The sequence below is a fragment of the Schistocerca serialis genome, chromosome 2, assembly GCF_023864345.2.
Source record: "Schistocerca serialis cubense isolate TAMUIC-IGC-003099 chromosome 2, iqSchSeri2.2, whole genome shotgun sequence".
Taxonomy (NCBI): domain Eukaryota; kingdom Metazoa; phylum Arthropoda; class Insecta; order Orthoptera; family Acrididae; genus Schistocerca; species Schistocerca serialis.
In genome coordinates, this window is record NC_064639.1 from 119494128 (window position 1) to 119516981 (window position 22854).

Here is a 22854-nt window from a genome sequence, read left to right on the forward strand (position 1 = left end):
CGGGATACTGTGTTTAGAGCACCCGGAACGACAAATGAACCACTACCAGATTTCCGTCCGATTCCACAAACCCGAAAATATGAACCAACAAGTCACAGTACAGAACACCAGACAAACTAACAGTAAGTAAAACCCCAATCGATTTGCGTGCGAGGCAAAACCGAAATGTAACCAACCAGAATCAGTAACCACACGTCATTGCGGAAACAGTCGCAAAACGAGCCAAAACCAAGTACCATATGCACTGCACTCCCTCTGCAGGCCACAAGTGGCCCATCGGGACCATCCGACCGCCGTGTCATCCTCACTGAGAATGCGGATAGGAGGGGCGTGTGGTAAGCACACCGCTCTCCCGGTCGTTATGATGGTTTTCTTTGACCGGAGCCGCTACTATTCGGTCGAGTAGCTCCTCAATTGGCATCACGAGGCTGAGTGCACCCCGAAAAATGGCAACAGCGCAAGGCGCCCTGGATGGTCACCCATCCAAGTACCGACCACGCCCGACAGCGCTTAACTTCGGTGATCTCACGGGAACCGGTGTATCCACTGTGGCAAGGCCGTTGCACAAGTACCATATGAGTGACACAAAATTCATTAGGCACACAAACGCACACTGAACTCACTGTGGCGGCTCTGACGACGGTTGGCAGACTGAAACAAATCTCTTCACTGCTTTATTAATTCACAGTTGAGTAACCACACCGTCTAATCACTGAGCCAATTATTATTGTAGCTACTTCATCGTGGCCATGTAAACACAGTCTTGGATGAAATATATTTCACGTTTTCTTGCGTAGCAATAGCTCCCTCTTGTCGCTTGTTCGTTGCAGAGATATTCTTTATGTAATTATAAATTACTAGCACCACATGGCTGTAATGGCCAAGGTACGGTGCATAGCCGATTATGTCTCGCACTACATTCACGTCCTGAGCGAGGAACAATGCCTGTTTGTAGGGCTCGGTGGACTCCCTAATGTCTCGTATCTTATACTCGAGACCCCAACGCGAGATATATAAAGGACACGAGAAATAGGCCGCTGTGCTCCTCCAACACCGAAGTTTTGTAAACATGGTCTCGCGAGAACTACGTCACCATTCCTCCAAAGATTCCCACGTAAATTCCCTGGTCATCTTCTTACAGTTTCGACAGGTTTTACTGATACGTTAAGAGCCTAGCAGAGTATCTCTGAATTTCTTCAATGCTTCTCGTAAAGTCTAAATGATTCAAATGGCTCTGAGCACTATGGGACTTAACATCTGAGGTCATCAGTCGCCTAGAACTTAGAACTACTTAAACCTAACTAACCTAAGGACATCACACACATCCATGCCCTAGGCAGGATTCGAACCTGCGACCGTAGCAGTCGCGCGGTTCCGGACTGAGCGCCTAGAACCGCTAGACCACCGCGGCCGGCTATTCATTGGACAAATATATTATACTAGAACTGACATGTGATTACATTTTCACGCAGTTTGGGTGCATAGATCCTGAGAAATCAGTACCCAGAACAACCACCTCTGACCGTAATAACGGCCTTGACACGCCTGGGAATTGAGTCAAACACAGCTTGGATGGCGTGTACAGGTACAATTGCCCATGCAGCTTCAAAACGATACCACAGTTTACCAAGAGTAGTGACCGGTGTATTGTGACGAGCCAATTGCTCGGCCACCATTGACTAGACGTTTTCAGATGGTGAGTGGTCTGGAGAATGTGCTGCCAAGGCAGCAGTCGAACATTTCTGTATACAGAAAGGACCGTACAAGACCTGCAACATGCGGTCGTGCATTATCCTGCTGAAATGGTTCAGATGGTTCTGAGCACTATGGGACTTAACATCTATGGTCATCAGTCCCCTAGAACTTAGAACTACTTAAACCTAACTAACCTAAGGACATCACACAACACCCAGTCATCACGAGGCAGAGAAAATCCCTGACCCCGCCGGGAATCGAACCCGGGAACCCTGGCGTGGGAAGCGAGAACGCTACCGCACGACCATGAGCTGCGGACCCTGCTGAAATGTACGGTTTCGCAGGGATCGAATGAAGGATAGAGCCACGGGTCATAACACATCTGAAATGTAACGCCCACTGTTCAAAATGCCGTCAGTGCTAACAAGAGGTGACCGAGACGTGTGACCAATGGCACCCCATACCATCACGCCGGGTGATACGCCAGTATGGCGATGAAGAATACACGTTTCCAATGTGCGTTCACCGCGATGTCACCAAACACTGATGCGACCATCATGATGCTGTAAGCAGAATCTGGTTTCATCCGAAAAAATGACGTTTTGCCATTCGTGCACCAAGGTTCGTCGTTGAGTACACCGTCGCAGGCGCTCCTGTCTGTGGTGCAGCGTCAAGGGGAACCGCAGCTATGGTCTCCGAGCTGATAGTCCATGCTGCTGCAAACGTCGTCGAACTGTTCGTGCAAATGGTTGTTGTCTTGCAAACGTCCCCATTTGTTGACTCAGGGATCGAGACGTGGCTCACGATCCGTTACAGCCATGCGGATAAGATGCCTGTCATCTCGACTGCTAGTGATACGAGGCCGTAGGGATCCAGCACGGCGTTCCGTATTGCGCTCCTGATCCCACCGATTCCATATTCTGCTAGTAGTCATCGGATCTCGACCTACGCGAGCAGCAATGTCGCGATACGATAAACCGCAATCTCGATAGGCTACAATCCGACCTTTATCAAAGTCGGAAACGTGATGATATTTCTCCTCCTTACACGAGGCATCACAACGTTTCACTGGCAATGCCGGTCAACTGCTGTTTGTGTATGAGAAATCGGTTGGAAACTTTCCTCATGTCAGCACGTTGTAGGTGTCGCCATCGGCGGCAATGTTGTGTGAATGCTCTGAAAAGCTAATCATTTGCATATCACAGCATCTTCTTCCCGTCGGTTAAATTTCGCGTCTGTAGCACGTCTTCTTCGTGGTGTAGCAACTTTAATGGCCAGTAGTGTATATGATGTTATTTGCAATTTTGTTCTTCAGCTATTGTTGTGCTTACTGTATGATGTACGACGTTTGCCCTTTCATGTTTTGTCTTTTACTATATGAACATATGCATGTTTATCATAATGTTCCTGTATATTGCTGTTTGTAATTCTGCTCCAATGTCATTGTCATCAGTGCTGCCAGCTGTCTGATGTTTGTCTAACTGCGCTTTCACTTTACTTTGAAGAGTGTGTTTGTATGCTAACTTTATAGTTTTGTACTATTCTGCTTTTTATCGATATGTTTCGTTGGCACTTTATAACTGTTGTTTGCTGTATGCTCCTTGTAACACAAAGCCAATATATAGGAATAAAAAAAAAAGGCCGTGCGTCCACAACGGTACATTTCCAACATACTAGAGGTCAGAAAAGGAAGGAGTATGAATCTGGTGTTGAGGGCTGCATACTTTCAAAATCAAGGCGCTGCTGTTACGTCACTGCTACAGTGGCTTCCTTTCTTTCCGCCGCAGTTGCGCAGGTATGATCAGTCTTAGAATGGTGGTGTTGCGGTCGCTTCTTATTTATCACACTGAATCGTGCTGGAGTGAGGCTAGTCGTGACTTAGTACAGAACAGAGTGTACGATCTTGCTCCTGTAATGTAGGGTTGAAAGGGCAAAATGATCAATTGGCGGGATCAGATGATCTCTAACGAAGCTGTGTTTTGTGATACTATGGAGGGTGTGAGATGGTAATTAAGTGATGCAGTGTACACAATTGGAAAAAGCGATCCATTACATGAAAAGGCTAAAAATATACGAACTTCGTACAGTGCAGAAACTATTCACCTACTATCATACTATCAGAGTTATTCTAGGTGGCAATAGTTAGTGATTCACCCTATATAATAATCATCATGCCCAACGGTTGCGCATGTAGCGGCAATGTCTCGGTTGTACCTGCGAAATCGTGACCTAGCCCGAGTTCCCACGCTTTTGTGGATCACTTGTACCAAACAACGAGTTTTCAGTTAGATGGACAGCGGCAAGGACTCGCGAGGCGAGCCTCCTAGAATACGGAGATGAGGAGTGTGGAAATGATGTCATACGACCCGCTGGCGAGTTTAAAGCGAGTATACGGAACTCATTTCTAAGAACATAGTTCTTATTATAGGAAACAGCGATCTATAATTATTCTAAATGAACTGGAAGCAGTCTTGATGGCATAAATTTTTTAATGTGGTGACCGGTTTCGATCTTATTATAATTCAGACCATAATTGTACTGCAGGTGTACACCACCAGCCACAAGCAAGAGGGTTGCCATGCGCCACCGCCTCAGGCAGACAATTATGGTCTGAAGATGATCTTATAATAAGATCGAAACCGGTCACCACATTAAAAAATTTATGCGATCAAGACTGCTTCCAGTTTATTTATACGGAACTCATTTCTGATCTCTACGACATACCCTAATAAAGCATAAGCAAGAGATTAAAAGCACTTTTTAGTCAATACTCACACCAGGATCCAGCTATCATAATGAAGCTGCCGTTTTCTTCCTCCACTTCGGCAGTCTCCTACATTTTATTGTATGCGTACGTACCGCAAACTGCGTCCTCAATAATTCCCGATGTATGTTACAATCTGTACCGTAAATAATAATGTTTATTTTATCCGTTTCCATGTAATAGCTTATTAACCGGTTTTGGCTCCTTGTTACATATCAAACCCGTAAATCTTTTATATGAACTTCTTTTCTCGCCTGTCGTATCAATTGCTTCTACAATACATCTAGCGCACATTAGCAGGCACGAAACAAATATTCGTCAAGACATCTAGGATGGAATAGAACGTGGATATCGGTAGCAAAATTATCTTTACAGTTAACAGATCGTAGAATTGCAGTTCCGGGTCGTGTTTATGTTCTGAGGATTTAATTGTCACTTGACAGTTGCTTCCAAACCATATGCAGTCCTTCTGAGTGACGGGAACGCTCGGGTGTCCGGCTCGCCTCGGCAGCTGTACGATTCCAGAGGGTGCGGCGCTGTCAAACCTGCTGGAGTGCGCTGATCAATAGCGCAGCCGCGGCGGGAACTTTCCAGCAATAGCTCCTCTGGTGCACTAGTGAAGGTTGAGGTCACCACAGACTGTGTGGGCAGCCTGCATTGGCGCTGCTCGCATCTGGCCTGCGTTACGAAATCACAGGTGCTGCGATGTTGGCAGCACATACTTACTCATCAGTAACACTGTATCATTAATTTCTCTATCGGAAATGCTTGCTCTCGTTTTCTGATTGCACTTAATTCGGATCGCCTGATCTGATGACATCGCCTCCTACTTTGTAGTTTCCGCAGAACAATATTATTTGCAAGTGCTTTGTTATCGTCGTATTCACAATGTAAAGGGTGTTTATAATAAACTTTTCTACATCTACTACATCTACATGGATACTCTGCAAATCACATTTAAGTGCCTGGCAGAGGGTTCTTCGAACCACCTTCACAGTTCTCTATTATTCCAATCTCGTACAGCGCGCGGAAAGAACGAACACCTATATCTTTCCGTACGAGCTGTGCTTTCCCTTATTTTATCGTGGTGATTATTCCTCCCTATGTGGGTCGGTGTCAACAAAATATTTTCGCATTCGGAGGAGAAAGTTAGTTGGTGATTGGAACTTCGTGAGAAGATTCCGTGCCGGCCGCAATGGCCGAGCGGTTGTAGGCGCTTCAGTCTGGTACCGCGCGACGCTACGGTCGCAGGTTCTAATGCTGCATCGGGCCTGGATGTGTGTGATCTCCTTAGGTTAGTTAGGTTTAACTAGTTCTAAGTTCTAGGGGACTGATGACCTCAGATGTTAAGTCCCATAGTGCTCAGAACCATTTGAAGATTCCGTCGCAACCAAAAACACCTTTCTTTTAATGATGCCCAGCCCAAATACTGTATCATTTCACTGACACCCTTTCCCGTATTTCGCGATAATACAAAATGTGCCGCCGTTCTTTGTTCTTTTTCAATGTACTCCATCAGTCCTATGTGGTAAGGATCCCACATCACGCAGCAGTATTCTAAAAGCGTAGTGTAGGCAGTCTCCTCAGTAGATCTGTTACATTTCCTAAGTGTGCTGCCAATAAAACGCAGTCTTTGGTTAACCTTCCCCACATCATTTTCTGTGTGTTCCTTCCAATTTAAGTTGTACGTAATTGTAATAGCTAGGTATTTAGTTGAATTTACAGCTTTTAGATTAGACTGATTTATCGTGTAACCGAAGTTTAACGATTTCCTTTTAGCACTCACGTGGATGACCTCACACTTTTCGTTATTTAGGGTCAACTGCCATTTTCGCACCATCCAGTTATCTTTTCTAAATCGTTTTGCAGTTTGTTTTGATCTTCTGATGGCTTTATTAGTCGATGAACAACAGCGTCATCTGCAAACAATCTAAGACAGCTGCTTAGATTGTATCCCAAATAGTTTATAGAGATGAGGAACAGCAAAGGACCTATAAAACTACCTTAGGGAACGCCAGAAATCTGTTTTACTCGATGACTTAAAGTCAGATACTACAAACTGTGACCTCTCTGACAGGAAATCACAAATCCAGTCACCTAACTGAGACGATATTCCATAAACACGGAATTTCACTACGAGCCGCTTGTGGGGTACAGTGTCAAAAGCCTTCCGGAAATCCAGAAATACGGAATCGATCTGAAATCCCTTGTCAATAGCACTCAAAACTTCATGTGAATAAAGTGATAGTTGTGTTTCACAGGAACTATGTTTTCTAAACCCATGTTGACTGTGTAAGTCATAATGTTCGAACACAAGGTATGTTCCAAAATCCTGCTGCATATCGACGTTAATGATATCGGCCTGTAATTAAGTGGATTACTCCTACTACCTTTCTTGAATATTGGTGTGACCTGTGCAACTTTCCAGTCTTTGGGTATGCATCAGCATACGCCGAAAGGAACCTAATTGGTATACAGTCTGCACCAGACGACTTGCTATTGTTAAGTGATTTAAGTAGCTTCACTATAACGAGGATATATACTTCTACCTCACTCATGTTGGCAACTGTTCTCGATTCGAATTCTGAAATATTTACTTCGTCTCCTTTTGTGAAGGCATTTCGGAAGGCTGTGTTTAGTAACTCTGCTTAGGCAGCACTGTCTTTCAAAGTGTCTCCATTGCTGTCGCGCGGAGAAGGCATTGATTGTTTCTTGCCGCTAACATACTTCAAATACGACCAGAATCTTTTTGGATTTTCTGCCAGGTTTCGAGACAAAGTTTCGTTGTGGAAACTGTTATAAGCATCTCGCATTGAAGTCCGCACTAAATTCCGAGTCTCTGTAAAAGATCGCCAATCTTGGGGATTTTGCGTCTGTTTAAATTTGACATGTTTGTTTCGTTCTTTCTGCAACAGTGTTCTGACCCGTTTTGTGTGCCGAGGAGGATCAACTCTGTCGTTTGTTAATTTATTTCTTATAAATATCTTAATTGCTGCCGATGCTGTTTCTTTGTATTCAACCCGCATCTGGTCTACACCAATGTTATTAATATACTTGAACCACTTCATTCTTGAACCGCTATATGTATGAAGCTACACTACTGGCCATTAAAATTGCTACACCACGAAGATGACGTGCTACAGACGCGAAATTTAACCGACAGGAAGAAGATGCTGCGATATACAAATGATTAGCTTTTCAGAGCATTCACACAAGGTTGGCGCCGGTGGCGACACCTACAACGTGCTGACATGAGGAAAATTTCCAACCGATTTCTCATACACAAACAGCAGTTGACTGGCGTTGCCTGGTGGAACGTTGTTGTGATGCCTCGTGTAAGGAGGAGAAATGCGTACCATCACGTTTCCGACTTTGATAAAGGTCGCGATTGCGATTGCGGTTTATCGTATGGCGACATTGCTGCTCGCGTTGGTCGAAATCCAATGACTGTTAGCAGAATATGGAATCGGTGGATTCAGGAGGGTAATAAGGAACGCCGTGCTGGATCCCAACGGCCTCGTATCACTAGCAGTCGAGATGACAGGCATTTATCCGCATGGCTGTAACGGATCGTGCAGTCACGTCTCGATCCCTGAGTCAACAAATGGGGACGTTTGCAAGACAACAACCATCTGCACGAACAGTTCGACGACGTTTGCAGCAGCATGGACTATCAGCTCGGGGACCATGGCTGCGGTTACCCATGACGCTGCATCACAGACAGGAGCGCCTGCGATGGTGTACTCAACGACGAACCTGGGTGCACGAATGGCAAAACGTCATTTTTTCGGATGAATCCAGGTAATGTTTACAGTAACATGATGGTCGCATCCGTGTTTGGCGACATTGGGGTGAACGCACATTGGAAGCGTGTATTCGTCATCGCCATACTGGCGTATCACCCGGCATGATGGTATCTACATCTACATTTACACTCCGCAAGCCACCCAACGGTGTGTGGCGGAGGCCACTTTACGTGCCACTGTCATTACCTCCCTTTCCTGTCCCAGTCGCGTATGGTTCGCGGGAAGAACGACTGTCTGAAAGCCTCCGTGCGCGCTCTAATCTCTCTAATTTTACATTCGTGATCTCCTCGGGAGGTATAAGTTGGGGGAAGCAATATATTCGATACCTCATCCAGAAACGCACCGTCTCGAAACCTGGCGAGCAAGCTACACCGCGATGCAGAGCGCCTCTCTTGCAGAGTCTGCCACTTGAGTTTGCTAAACATCTCCGTAACGCTATCACGGTTTCCAAATAACCCTGTGACGAAACGCGCCGTTCTTCTTTGGATCTTCTCTATCTCCTCCGTCAACCCGATCTGGTACGGATCCCACACTGATGAGCAATACTCAAGTATAGGTCGAACGAGTGTTTTGTAAGCCACCTCCTTTGTTGATGACTACATTTTCTAAGCACTCTCCCAATGAATCTCAACCTGGTACCCGCCTTACCAACAATCAATTTTATATGATCGTTCCACTTCAAATCGTTCCGCACGCATACTCCCAGATATTTTACAGAAGTAACTGCTACCAGTGTTTGTTCCGCTATCATATAATCAAACAATAAAGGATCCTTCTTTCTACGCAATACATGTATGTATCCGCAAAACATTACATTTGTCTATGTTAAGGGTCAGTTGCCACTCCCTGCACCAAGTGCCTATCCGCTGCAGATCTTCCTGCATTTCGCTACAATTTTCTAATGCTGCAACTTCTCTGTATACTACAGCATCATCCGTGAAAAGCCGCATGGGACTTCCGACACTATCTACTAGGTCATTTATATATATTGTGAAAAGCAGTGGTCCCATAACACTCCCCTGTGGCACGCCAGAGGTTACTTTAACGTCTGTAGACGTCTCCCCATTGATAACAACATGCTGTGTTCTGTTTGCTGAAAACTCTTCAATCCAGCCACACAGCTGGTCTGAAATTCCGTAGGCTCTTACTTTGTTTATCAGGTGACAGTGCGGAACTGTATCGAACGCCTTCCGGAAGTCAAGGAAAATAGTATCTACCTGGGAGCCTGTATCTAATATTTTCTGGGTCTCATGAACAAATAAAGCGAGTTGGGTCTCACACGATCGCTGTTTCCGGAATCCATGTTGATTCCTACATAGTAGATTCTGGGTTTGCAAAAACGACATGATACTCGAGTAAAAAACATGTTCTAAAATTCTACAACAGATCGACGTCAGAGATATAGGTCTATAGTTTTGCGCATCTGCTCGACGACGCTTCTTGAAGACTGGGCCTACCTGCGCTCTTTTCCTATCATTTGGAACCTTCCGTTCCTCTAGAGACTTGCGGTACACGGCTGTTAGAAGGGGGGCAAGTTCTTTCGCGTACTCTGTGTAGAATCGAATTGGTATCCCGTCAGGTCCAGTGGACTTTCCTCTGTTGAGTGATTGCAGTTGCTTTTCTATTCCTTGGACACTTATTTCGATGTCAGCCATTTTTTCGTTTGTGCGAGGATTTAGAGAAGGAACTGCAGTGCGGTCTTCCTCTGTGAAACAGCTTTGGAAAAAGGTGTTTAGTATTTCAGCTTTACGCGTGTCATCCTCTGTTTCAATGCCATCATCATCCCGGAGTGTCTGGATATGCTGTTTCGAGCCACTTACTGATTTAACGTAAGACCAGAACTTCCTAGGATTTTCTGTCTAGTCGGTACATAGAATTTTACTTTCGAATTCACTGAACGCTTCACGCATAGCCCTCCTTACGCTAACTTTGACATCGTTTAGCTTCTGTTTGTCTGAGAGGTTTTGGCTGCGTTTAAACTTAGAGTGAAGCTCTCTTTGCTTTCGCGGTAGTTTCCTAACTTTGTTGTTGTACCACGGTGGGTTTTTGCTGTCCCTCACAGTTTTACTCGGCACGTACCTGTCTAAAACGCATTTTACGATTGCCCTGAACTTTTTCCATAAACACTCAACATTGTCTGTGTCGGAACAGAAATTTTCGTTTTGATCTGTTAGGTAGTCTGAAATCTGCCTTCTATTACTCTTGCTAAACAGATAAAACTTCCTCCCTTTTTTTATATCCCTACTAACTTCCATATTCAGGGATGCTGCAACGGCCTTATGATCACTGATTCCCTGTTCTGTACATACAGAGTCGAAAAGTTCGGGTCTGTTTGTTATCAGTAGGTCCAAGATGTTATCTCCACGAGTCGATTCTCTGTTTAATTGCTCGAGGTAATTTTCGGATAATGCACTCAGTATAATGTCACTCGATGCTCTGTCCCTACCACCCGTCCTAAACATCTGAGTGTCCCAGTCTATATCTGGTAAATTGAAATCTCCACCTAAGACTATACATGCTGAGAAAATTTATGTGAAATGTATTCCAAATTTTCTCTGTTGTTCTGCCACTAATGCTGCTGAGTCGGGAGGTCGGTAAAAGGAGCCAATTATTAACCTAGCTCGGTTGTTGAGTGTAACCTCCACCCATAATAATTCACAGGAACTATCCACTTCTATGTCACTACAGGATAAACTACTACTAACAGCGACGAACACTCCACCACCGGTTGCATGCAATCTATCCTTTCTAAACACCGTCTGTACCTTTGTAAAAATTTCAGCAGAATTTATCTCTGGCTTCAACCAGCTTTCTGTACCTATAACGATTTCGGTTTCAGTGCTTTCTATCAGCGCTTGAAGTTCCGGTACTTTACCAACGCAGCTTCGACAGTTTACAATTACAATACCGATTGCTGCTTGGTCCCCGCATGTCCTGACTTTGCCCTGCACCCGTTGAGGCTGTTGCCCTTTCTGTACTTGCCCAAGGCCATCTAACCTAAAAAACCGCCCAGCCCACGCCACACAACCCCTGCTACCCGTGTAGCCGCTTGTTGCGTGCCATTGGTTACACGTCTCGGTCACCTCTTGTTAGCATTGACGGCACTTTGAACAGTGGACGTTACATTTCAGATGGTTTATTAGCCGTGGCTCTACCCTTCATTCGACCCCTGCGAAACCCTACATTTCAGCAGGATAATCCACGACCGCATGTTGCAGGTCCTGTACGAGCTTTTCTGGATACAGAAAATGTTCGACTGCTGCCGTGGCCAGCACATTCTCCAGATCTCTCACCAATTGAAGACGTCTGGTAAATGGTGGCCGAGCAACTGGCTCGTCTCAATACGCCAGTCACTACTTTTGATGAGCTGTGGTATCATGTTGAAGCTGCATGGGCAGCTGTACCTGTACACACCATCCAAGCTCTATTTGATTCAATGCCCAGGCGTATCAAAGCCGTTATAACGGCCAGAGTACGTTGTTCTGGGTATTGATTTCTCAGTATCTATGCACCCAAACCGCGTGAAAATGTAATCACCTGTCAGTCCTAGTATAATATATTTATCCAATGATTACCCGTTTATCATCTGCATTTCTTCTTGGTGTAGCAATTTTAATGGCCAGTAGTGTAGGTCTAGTATCTCAGCCAACATGTCATACAGGTCTGGTAAAAATTTGATCTCCTTCAGATGCGTATTGTTGGATTAAATGGCACCTGAATTTGAAGAAGCATTTCAGAAAAATCTTGCGCGACCATTTTCTAATACGCCCTAAATTGCACAAAATACTTGGAATTTTTTTTTTCAAAATATTCTTCATTAACTGTGATAAACTACAAAACTGTAAAATATATACATGATAATTAGTGCACGAAAGAAACAGGTGCTGAATGTCACAAAATATAGAGACGCGGACACAGAAATGCTTCCTCTGCTCTACAGTATCGACTGTGTGTCTGATATCGACCAACTGCAGCGTCGACTGTAACAGCTGGAAGGTTCGGTGACCCTCCCAGGCGGCATATAAACAACTAGCTGACCCGGCGAACTCTGTTCCGCCTTAAAGCCAATAAATAATCAGATTTTGGATGTTAAGTTCAATTTTTTATTAGGAAATGAACGATGTGTCTCAGATATTCGTTGCAGTTCCCAGCATCGCGACGTGTAAGCACAATATCGCGTGTTTCCAAGTGTTCACCAACAATCAGAATGGAAACTTCATCTACTGTTGGAGCGTTAAATGTGCGTTCTTGTGTTCCAGATGGTCGTTTATCTGCTCTGATCACAACTTTGTAGCCATCATTTGGCATGCGCTCTAAAGCACTCTGTATTCCAGATGGTCGTTTATCTGCTCTGATCACGACTTTGTAGTCATCATTTGGCATGCGCTCTAAAGCACTCTGTGTTCCAGATGGTCGTTTATCTGCTCTGATCACAACTTTGTAGCCATCATTTGGCATGTGCTCTAAAGCACTCTGTGTTCCAGATGGTCGTTTATCTGCTCTGATCACAACTTTGTAGTCATCATTTGGCATGCGCTCTAAAGCACTCTGTGTTCCAGATGGTCATTTATCTGCTCTGATCACAACTTTGTAGTCATCATTTGGCATGCGCTCTAAAGCACTCTGTGTTCCAGATGGTCGTTTATCTGCTCTGATCACAACTTTGTAGCCATCATTTGGCATGCGCTCTAAAGCACTCTTGAACAGCCTGACCAACACATGATGTTCATGAAGTAGTTGCTGCTAATCTTGAAAAGTTGCTCTTTTCATTGCTGCATTGATCTCTTGCCGTCGATCAAGTTGTTCTTCCATGTTGCCCATGGCGTATATTTGTAAAAATTTATGCTGTCCATCTTCGAGAGGTAGCAATGATCCAATTCGATGGTGAATCTGTCCTTGTATCTACAAAATAAAATATTACTGATCTATAAACACTTTTTCTAGAATTAGCAAACATAATACGCACGGATACGTATAGTAAGGTATTCTTCTACTATACTGTGTGTAAGTACAAAAATAAATAAATACCTTGAATGTCGGATTAAATCCTCGTTCTTCGATACTGTCTGCCCCAAATGAGGTCATCTGGAAACAACTATTGTATTTTTTGGTGTTTGCAAGACAATGACGTGATTCGGGTGTTTCGCCACAAAGCAATGAATGCAATGGCTCAGGTGGCGGAGTCAATAATGGAGATTTCACTTTCCTACTAAGGCAGCACAATCCGTGCGTTTCTCCGGAAAACTTCAGTGCACCACAATACTCGCAAACGACGTCCATCGGCCCAATGCAGACGCAAGGATGCAAGCAGTAATCAGTGCTGCAATCGTATCTAAACGCTGCTCGATTCAAATCATCACGTGATAAATCTCTTCTTGTGCGTCGAAAATTATCTACATGTTGATCTCTGTTGTTCGCTCGACGATTTCGCATTGCCAACCGAGCCGTTTCACGGGCTGCCTCATTTTGCTCTTGTGGTTGAGTAGCACGAAGTCGAGCCATACTAACGCGGCGCTCTTCACGGGCAATTTGTTGTTCTTCTTCAGTCCTCTCATTCGCAATGTTTTGTACCCTTCTTGCATTACGGCTTTGTCGAGAAATATTCGATTGTCTTGGTCACGGCATTGTTAATGATAATTCAAAGAAAATACAAATTATTTCTTTAAATTTTTAATTAATGATATATATAGATACTTAACCATAGACGTTTAGCTGTCATTTGAGTTTTGTTAGTCCATGTCAGACGCGTTTTTGTTACACCACGTTTTATAGCGGTCGAACGGGATAAAAAGTATCCTATGTCCGTCTCCTGGTTCCAAGCTACCTCTCCATCAATTTTCAGCCAAATCGGTCCAGCCGTTGTTGAGTTATAAATAGTGTAACTAACACGACTTTCTTTTATATATATATAGATATATTTGACTCCCTTATTATTTTTGTGATGTAGATAACGATGTCATGTGCTCACTAACAAACTACAAGAACTTACAGGGGTAAGTGACAACTGTTTCCAACGTACAACAGAGGTGTGGAGGCAGTAGAGAGGAAGAATTTCATACAGGATGCTAATGGTCTATCACGATGGGGAAACAGCCTCAATTTGGCCTGCAAAAGTCACCAAAGCTACGGTACATGCGCCCGTGCGAGATTTTGAATATCCTTTCCCCGTCATGCGAGATCAACTTATTCGGTTATACATTGGAAACTTATTTTATTAAATAGAAAAACCGCCCTAGGTGGTAATGACAGCGAAAGATTTATTGACGCGTATCGCCATTTTGAGGTATCTCCAGAATTTGTTTAGGAATTGCAGATAACGCATTAGTGATAAGTAGCGAAATCTGGGTAACGTGTAAGTCATAGGTAGTCAAATGCGCTGTCCGCAGTTCCTAAACGTATTCTGAACATTTCTCCAAAAGACGAATCGTGACAATAAAGCTTCTGCTGTCATTGCAACGTAGACCGTTTTTTCCTACTGAAAATTCGCGGTTTCTGCACCATGGCCACAGAGTGGGACAGTTATTATTTCCTTAATATTACTAATTTAAACTTTTTTGTGAGTATAATGCAAGAAAGGATACTCTTTTGCAGGCCGGCCGCCGTGGCCGAGCGGTTCTAGGCGCTTCAGTCCGGAACCGCGCGACTGCTACGGTCGCAGGTTCGAATCCCGCCTCGGGCATGGACGTGTGTGACGTCCTTAGGTTAGTTAAGTTTAAGTAGTTCTAAGTTCTAGGGCACCGATGACCTCAGATGTTAAGTCCCATTGTTCTCAAAGCCATTTCAACCAATTTTACTCTTTTGTAAACGTTATGCAAAAGCTAATTACACTTACAATTCGAATGAAATTTGGCCCTCATAGCAATATTTGACTTTAAGCTGTTAAATTCACAAAATGTTGAAGTAAAGTTCACAAAAAAAGAAAATTGTTCAGATGGCTGTAAGCACTGTGGGACTTAACAACTGAGGTCATCAGTCCCCTACACTTAGAACTACTTAAACCTAACTAACCTAAGGACATCACACACATCCATGCCCGAAGCAGGATTCGAACCTGCGATCGTAGCAGCAGTAAGTGCAAGTAGAAGGTGCCTTTAATATTCAGGGATGATTTTAGCGAGAGAAAGAAATAGCTTCAAACTGTTGACGGACTAAGCCGGTGGCATAAGAGAGCAAGAGGATATCCAACATCTTGAGCGGTGCGCTTGCGCTATGGATTATGTGGTTTTTGTAATCCAATTGAGGTTGTCTCCCGGCTTCATAGGCCAATTACTGTCTTATACCAATTTCTTAATCTCTGCTTCCTCTACACTAACTGAGTTACGTTGTAAACAGTTATCATTTACAGACTATACAAACAATTTACAGTCTAAGTTTTCCACTATGTGTTTCTGCATGAAATTAAGCCCAAATTTACCTCCCTCTCTATAAGAACACTACGTATTTCGATTACTCACAGACTGTTATCCAAGTTAAATTCGTATGTTAACTCTTGACTAAACGGAGCCTGATTTGAACAGAAGTGCAACTTGTCCGAATGCAACTTGTACTTTTCAGAATTTGTTGTTGTTGTTGTTGTTGTTGTGGTCTTCAGTCCTGAGACTGGTTTGATGCAGCTCTCCATGCTACTCTATCCTGTGCAAGCTTCTTCATCTCCCAGTACCTACTGCAACCTACATCCTTCTGAATCTGCTTAGTGTATTCGTCTCTTGGTCTCCCTCTACGATTTTTACCCTCCACGCTGCCCTCCAATGCTAAATTTGTGATCCCTTGATGCCTCAAACACTTCTTGACAACATTGTTGCAGATTTCTCGAAAGCACGGCAGCAAACAACAAACATGCAGAGGCTAAGCTGGATTTCTATTTCTAAATAAAATTTCCGAACTGTTGCATACCACATGATAACATTGGTCTGAACAAACCTATGCTTAACAAAACGAACAATGATTTGAAAAGAGTACAATGTTAGCACAGAATTTCTATAAAAATCGAGCACCTTAATCAGCTGATATTTTAATGCACGACTCATGGAAGTGGAGTGATCCTTCTCTCAGCTCTGAACAAGTGAACATAGTTGCCCATCTGACCATAAATCATTCCGACAAATTAGCTGCACACGGCCGCAGTCTTACGTAAAACTTCTTCTCTTTAAATAAAAAATAAAAATTATTTAAAATTTGTACCCTTCTCGCCGTTCAATAAAAGTACGTCACATTCATCCTTGCTGTCCTTTACAATAAATCTTTCTTCATCTAACAGATACAATCACAAGTCAACACAACACTATTGTATATGAAAGTCACCTGCCACACTTCAACTAAGAATGTGTCAGACTGTGCAGAGATAAAACTGTGCAAGAAGACCAAAGATTGTTTAACAGTAACAGTAACATAACTTTCTTTCTCTCTCTCTGTGACTTACAAAAATCAAAATGACATGTCCACCTTACAACACATGCAGATAAAAAGTATTCAGCGCAACGCTCAGTTCATTGTTGAAATGTAAACAGAAAAATACAGTGCTCTGCCTTGACCTCAAAACCATAAAATCCAAAAGGCACAGCTTCAACATTTTCAGAAAAGAAACAGCTACACACAGGACGATACAAAGGAAATTAAACCACCCACACCTGGAATAGCTGGCAGCCATCTAATTATGCATAACACCTGTATGCAAAAAATAACTATCAAGAAGAGCGAAACACGATCATCAAAATACCACAAAACAACGGGTACACCAGAAGGATATTATACGAACTAGACAACACCATTAAAAAAGAAGGTAGAAGCAGAAGACAAGAAAATAAGAAAAATCCCGACGTACCAACACACAGTATTAATACTCAATGCAGACTCACACCAGAAAACTCATCCCATAGCACAAAAACATAACAGAACACCGTATCGAGCCGCAAGCAGCTCACACGTAAAATACGAAACTTTTCGAAAAATAGAATTGAAATAGCCTTCGATACAAAAGAAATTGAGAACCTTCGCAAAAGAGACATCTAAATACAATAGATCAGGAGTTAATTAAAACTTAAAATGCAACTTGAAATGTTTTTTGATGACCACAAAGAAAATCATTTACAAATAAAAATAATTACACACACACACACTAATACACACGCATACACACACACACACAAACACACACATATACACACACATAGACAGACAGACAGAGAGAGAGAGAAGACCAACTATCACAAGAACCTATTTTCCTATCTAAAAGACCACCTTTCATGACACAGACCGCAGAGAAGTGAGAAGCGTTAATAGTCTTTACAACGCACGATCGTTAGCATAACAATTTGGTTTGGTTTTATGAAAATAACTGCTCAGTTGGTGTGTCCAACGGTGTAACAAACCTCTCGTGGATGACACAGATTTCTTGTTTTTCACTGACCTTATAGAGGCCCTTTCCATGAATCACGTCAAGAAAAACTGAGAAATTTACCAGTAAACATTGCAGACAGTCACTGGTGATTGCGGAGGAGTCACAAAAAATTGCGGAATAATCAGTTAAAGGCACAAAGTGCGTGCCGTGTGACACTAACTATCTCTGTGATAACGAATGTCAGGAATAAACATTTTAGATATTGGAATGCATAAGAACTATAAAACACTTGGGATTAAAGTGAGAAGGCGTTCCATTTTGCAATGGTTGTTTACAAGCGTCTGATTACTGTTGCAGCGACGGACGAGTGTAAGTGACAAGTGGATGATGCAGTAGAACATGAGCACTGGTTGCCGCATGGAATTATTGTTATGACGGTAGTTTTGTATTTGTTATTCTTTGATTTACATCATTTATTGTTGGCTGGTTACGTGAAATAAAGTACGAATGAATTACTTACTTGTTTCTTTCGTTCTTTATTATTATTTTCGCTAAACTGTCATCAGTAGCTTTTACAGAGAATCAGTGTAATTTCTGTTTGCCGTTCTTAATTGATACATCAAGCGAAATGTTTCGTGACTCGTCATTAATTTCAAAATTGAAAATTACATTAATAAAAGAAAAGAAAAACGGTTTCCTCAAGGTCCAGCTGTTCCATATATTCACGATTCTGTTTTCATTTTCTTAGATCATCTGACGATAATCGCAGATTTAAAAAAGTATCAGCGTGAGGCAGTTATTAGGTAATCTAGCTGTTACATCATTTAGAAATGGTTAACTGATCTTCAACATACAATAAAAGTAAAAAGAAATTTCCAATTTTAAAAATTACTTTATTCTGGTTTCACGTACATGAATGAATGATTCAATTTCAACGTGAAACATGATACAAGTAAAAAGACAGAAATGTGTCTAATTCTTTTTTTAAAAAAAGATGCTATGATCGCTGTTGTCTTCAGTTCGAAGTCTAATTTGATGCATCTCTCTATGCTGGTCTAGTCTGTAGTCTGCACAAGACTATTCACCTCTTAATAACTACTTCAGCCCACAACCATCTGAACCTCTTTGTTGTAGCCAAGCCATGTCCTTCCTCTACAATTCTACAATTCCCCCCCCCCCCCCCCCGCACCTTTTCTACCGCGTCCCCACTCCCCAGCTTACAAACTGTCGATTTATTGTTGCCGCGGAATGTGTCCCACTAACCAATTCATTCTATAGTCGAGGTGTGTCAGATATTGCTTTTCTTCCCACTTCGATTCAGTACTTCTCCACTGTTTCTACAATCAGTCCCACCTAATTTCCAACAATCTTCTAAAGCTGTGCTTCGCAACCTTTTATTACTCACGGAACTTCCAATTGGCCTAGACTCAACATGACGCAGCAAAATGTCCCTCCCCTCAAAATCGTGCAAATCTTAATACAATTACAAACATAAGTACATTGATTGATTTTTTTAAAAAATTATTCATTTTGATTCGTTGTAGAACATAGATATTTCGAATAAGAAGTTCAAAGTAAATAACTCCGCTAATACCTTCAAAGCGATATTTGAGCCTGCTTAGTTGCACACAGACGGCTGATTCGTGGTGGAATCGTGGACAAAGCAAGCCTCTTTTCTTTATTGATGGATTTGAGTCTCTCTCTCTGTCTCTCTCTCTCTCTCTCTCGCCTAAATCTAAATCATTCGGAAGATGTTTCGAATCGACGTATGGATCACGAACCCAGTCAAGATCTTCAACACTCCCTCCAAAATATTTTTTTGGAATTCTGTTGCAAGAGTGGTAAATGGTCAACATCCTATTATCGTCAGTATTTTCAACTATCTCAATACACAAATTTAAATTACTAACAAATCCTTGAAAATTATCCATAGTAGTCAAAATATTTTCATTTCCATCTTGCATTTTTCTATTTAGTTCATTTAAGTGTACAAAAAATATCAGGAAAATATATCAACTTAGATAGCCATTCATCATCTGCAAATAAATACACATCCCCATGCCCCTCAGTAGTCAAAAAGGCAAGTAACACTTCTCTAAGTCCAAATATTCGCATTTATTCATTATCTTGAGATAACAGTCACTTATGTATGTAGCAGAAGTGTAGTGTGCTGTGATCTCACTTCTTGACACGAAACTCTAGAAAGTTGCAGACTTAGGGGCCCTGATTTGATAAAGTTCGCGGCTTATACTACTCCGCCCGCCAAATTTTTTAGAGGAGAGGGCAAAGACTTAGCAACAATGGATTCGTGGTGAAGGAGAGGATGGTCGATTCATAAATTAGGACTTACTCTGCGCATCTTACTCACGAATCCTTTCACTTGGCTTGTTACAGAAGCAGCACCATCTGTACAAATACGAATGCAGTTTTCCCACCTGATTTCATTGCGGACCTAATATGATATTCATTAGTCGCACTAAATATTCCTTCCCCCAGTTACTCGTTGTGGCAGTTCTTTGCAAAAAAGTAAATTACTTGCAATTACATCCCTGTCGACATAGCTTATGTAGGAAAGTTGTACGTGACCACCAATATCGGTCGATCTGAAGTGAAAACTTCCGACTACTCTTAGTTTTCTAGTTCGAAATGGCTTCGATGTCACTGGACGTGTCACTACCTCGGCGGCTAATTGTGTCAGCTGAGGAATTTTTGAAATTTCGGTAGCAGCTTCTGAACCAAGTACTATTTTTACCATTTCTTTGTAAGTGGGCATTAACAACGTTTCTGCTATTGTGTTAGGTTTTTGGCCTTTAATATAAGTTGGGCTATCTTATAGATAGCTTCCTGTATACAGGGTGTTACAAAAAGGTACGGCCAAACTTTCAGGAAACATTCCTCACACACAAAGAAAGAAAATATGTTATTTGGACATGTGTCCGGAAACGCTTACTTTCCATGTTAGAGCTCATCTTATTACTTCTCTTCAAATCACATTAATCATGGAATGGAAACACACAGCAATAGAACGTGCCAGCGTGACTTCAAACACTTTGTTACAGGAAATGTTCTAAATGTCCTCCGTTAGCGAGGATACATGCATCCACCCTCCGTCGCATGGAATCCCTGATGCGCTGATGCAGCCCTGGCGAACGGCGTATTGTATCACAGCCGTCCACAATACGAGCACGAAGAGTCTCTACATTTGGTACCGGGGTTGCGTAGACAAGAGCTTTCAAATGCCCCCATAAATGAAAGTCAAGAGGGTTGAGGTCAGGAGAGCGTGGAGGCCATGAAATTGGTCCGCCTCTACCAATCCATCGGTCACCGAATCTGTTGTTGAGAAGCGTACGAACACTTCGACTGGAATGTGCAGGAGCTCCATCGTGCATGAACCACATGTTGTGTCGTACTTGTAAAGGCACATGTTCTAGCAGCACAGGTAGAGTATCCCGTATGAAATCATGATAACGTGCTCCATTGAGCGTACGTGGAAGAAACTAAAATGGGCTCTAACATGGAAAGTAAGCGTTTCCGGACACATGTCCACATAACATCTATTCTTTATTTGTGTGTGAGGAATGTTTCCTGAAAGTTTGGCCGTACCTTTTTGTAACACCCTGTATTTTGCGAAACACGTGCGGATGTCTTCGTGAGTTTCACTTGTTTTTTATTTCGTTTCAAGAAACAACGAAAATAATTCACATCTTTACTTAACAGAAAATGTTTTGTTGACAGACATCTTTTCAATTTACCGGGAACCAAAGCAGCATTACTGACTTTTTCACCGCACACAACACAGTTGAGAATGGCGCGTGTTTTGTTACCCCACACAAAAAAACCGTAAGATAGATAATTATCACTACACTGCCTTTGAATTGCTCTGTTTCCTTTTTTCGGGCTCGAAGGTTTCACTACTTACACTCGAGAGCGGACCATTGCGCACAATGAACTTACCCTAACGAAAAAAGGATGTAGTTTAATAACATTGTAACAGAAAACACTGATGTATCTCACACAACATTCGCAATACTGCAGATAAAAGCTGTGGTAAAACTGAACTAAAATACTCGAACAGTGTGAAGTTCAGTGTGGAACGATAACAATAATGTTGAACTGAAATACAGCCTTGTTGTCTGACAATGTGTATTTCCTTTGGTGGCGAACGAAAAGAGCAAAACAGATTAAGAAGCGGTTACAAACTGGAACATATACCAAAACAAGGCAACAAAAATAATAAGAGAGAGACATTTTTGCTAAGCCTCGGAATTTTATGGGAAAGCACATACAGCCAGTCGCGCACGAAAAATGCTGTAATACGAAGGACTCTCACCCTAGAGGCACAGCCGGTACAGTGATCAGGAGAGAATACAATTAACTTCACATAAGCGAAGTATAACAATAATATGAGCAAACTAATTACATATGGTGTCTATGAATACGTAACAGTTATCAGCAACATTAAATAATTCAAGGATAAACAAGCATCTTCTTATTTAAAATTGAAGGAAATAAATTGCATTACTTTTTTAAAAACACATACCGGTTGCGTAAGATTGTTCTAAAACGTCATATTTCAAAGGCTTCTATTCTGTTTTCGTCTAAACAGTTTATCGTCCACATTTCACTTCTGTATATTGCAACACTCCAAAGAAATACTTTGAGGAAAGATTTCCTAGCAATTACATTTACGTACAACATTAAAATAATTCCTCTTTTTGAGAAACACTTTTCTTGCTGTTAGCAGCTTGCATTTTAGATGCTCTATGTTTCGACCATAGTCGGCTATTTTCCTGCCAAACAGCTAAACACAACTAGCACTGTTGGTGTTTCATTTCCTAATCTATTTCTCCCAGCGTCGTCTGATTTAGTTAGACTTCATTACACTTCTACTTTTTGATTTCCAATATTTCCCGTACTCTCTTTTATTTACTTCTCACTGTGTAAGATCATTGTTGTGTTCATAAATTTTGTAGCTTCTGTATGTCTTATACGTTTGTCTATCCTGCTGTACTTCTATGCTGTTTTTTTCTTATCTTCAGTAATGAGCATTGCCTTTGAAAGATAGGGGTACGTGGGTAAAATTTTAACGACCACGCACAACTAGATCATTACGGATGGAGAGCAACGTTGAATTGGGGGATAATGGGAAAGGAATTGACAGCGCCTTTTTTAATGGAAACATCCCGTTATTTAGCTTAGGTGACATATAGAAACTACACGAAGAGTGGATGAACAGTGGAATTTTAAACCTC

General features: G+C 42.2%; 1 protein-coding gene and 1 pseudogene across 1 annotated transcript in view; one reads left to right on the forward strand and one right to left on the reverse strand.

The window, feature by feature from the left end:
- The window catches only part of LOC126455765 (uncharacterized), a 198524-nt gene that overhangs the window by 104195 nt on the left and 71475 nt on the right, over nt 1-22854 (forward strand). The window lies entirely within an intron of this gene.
- LOC126459510 (5S ribosomal RNA) lies at nt 448-565 on the reverse strand (annotated as a pseudogene).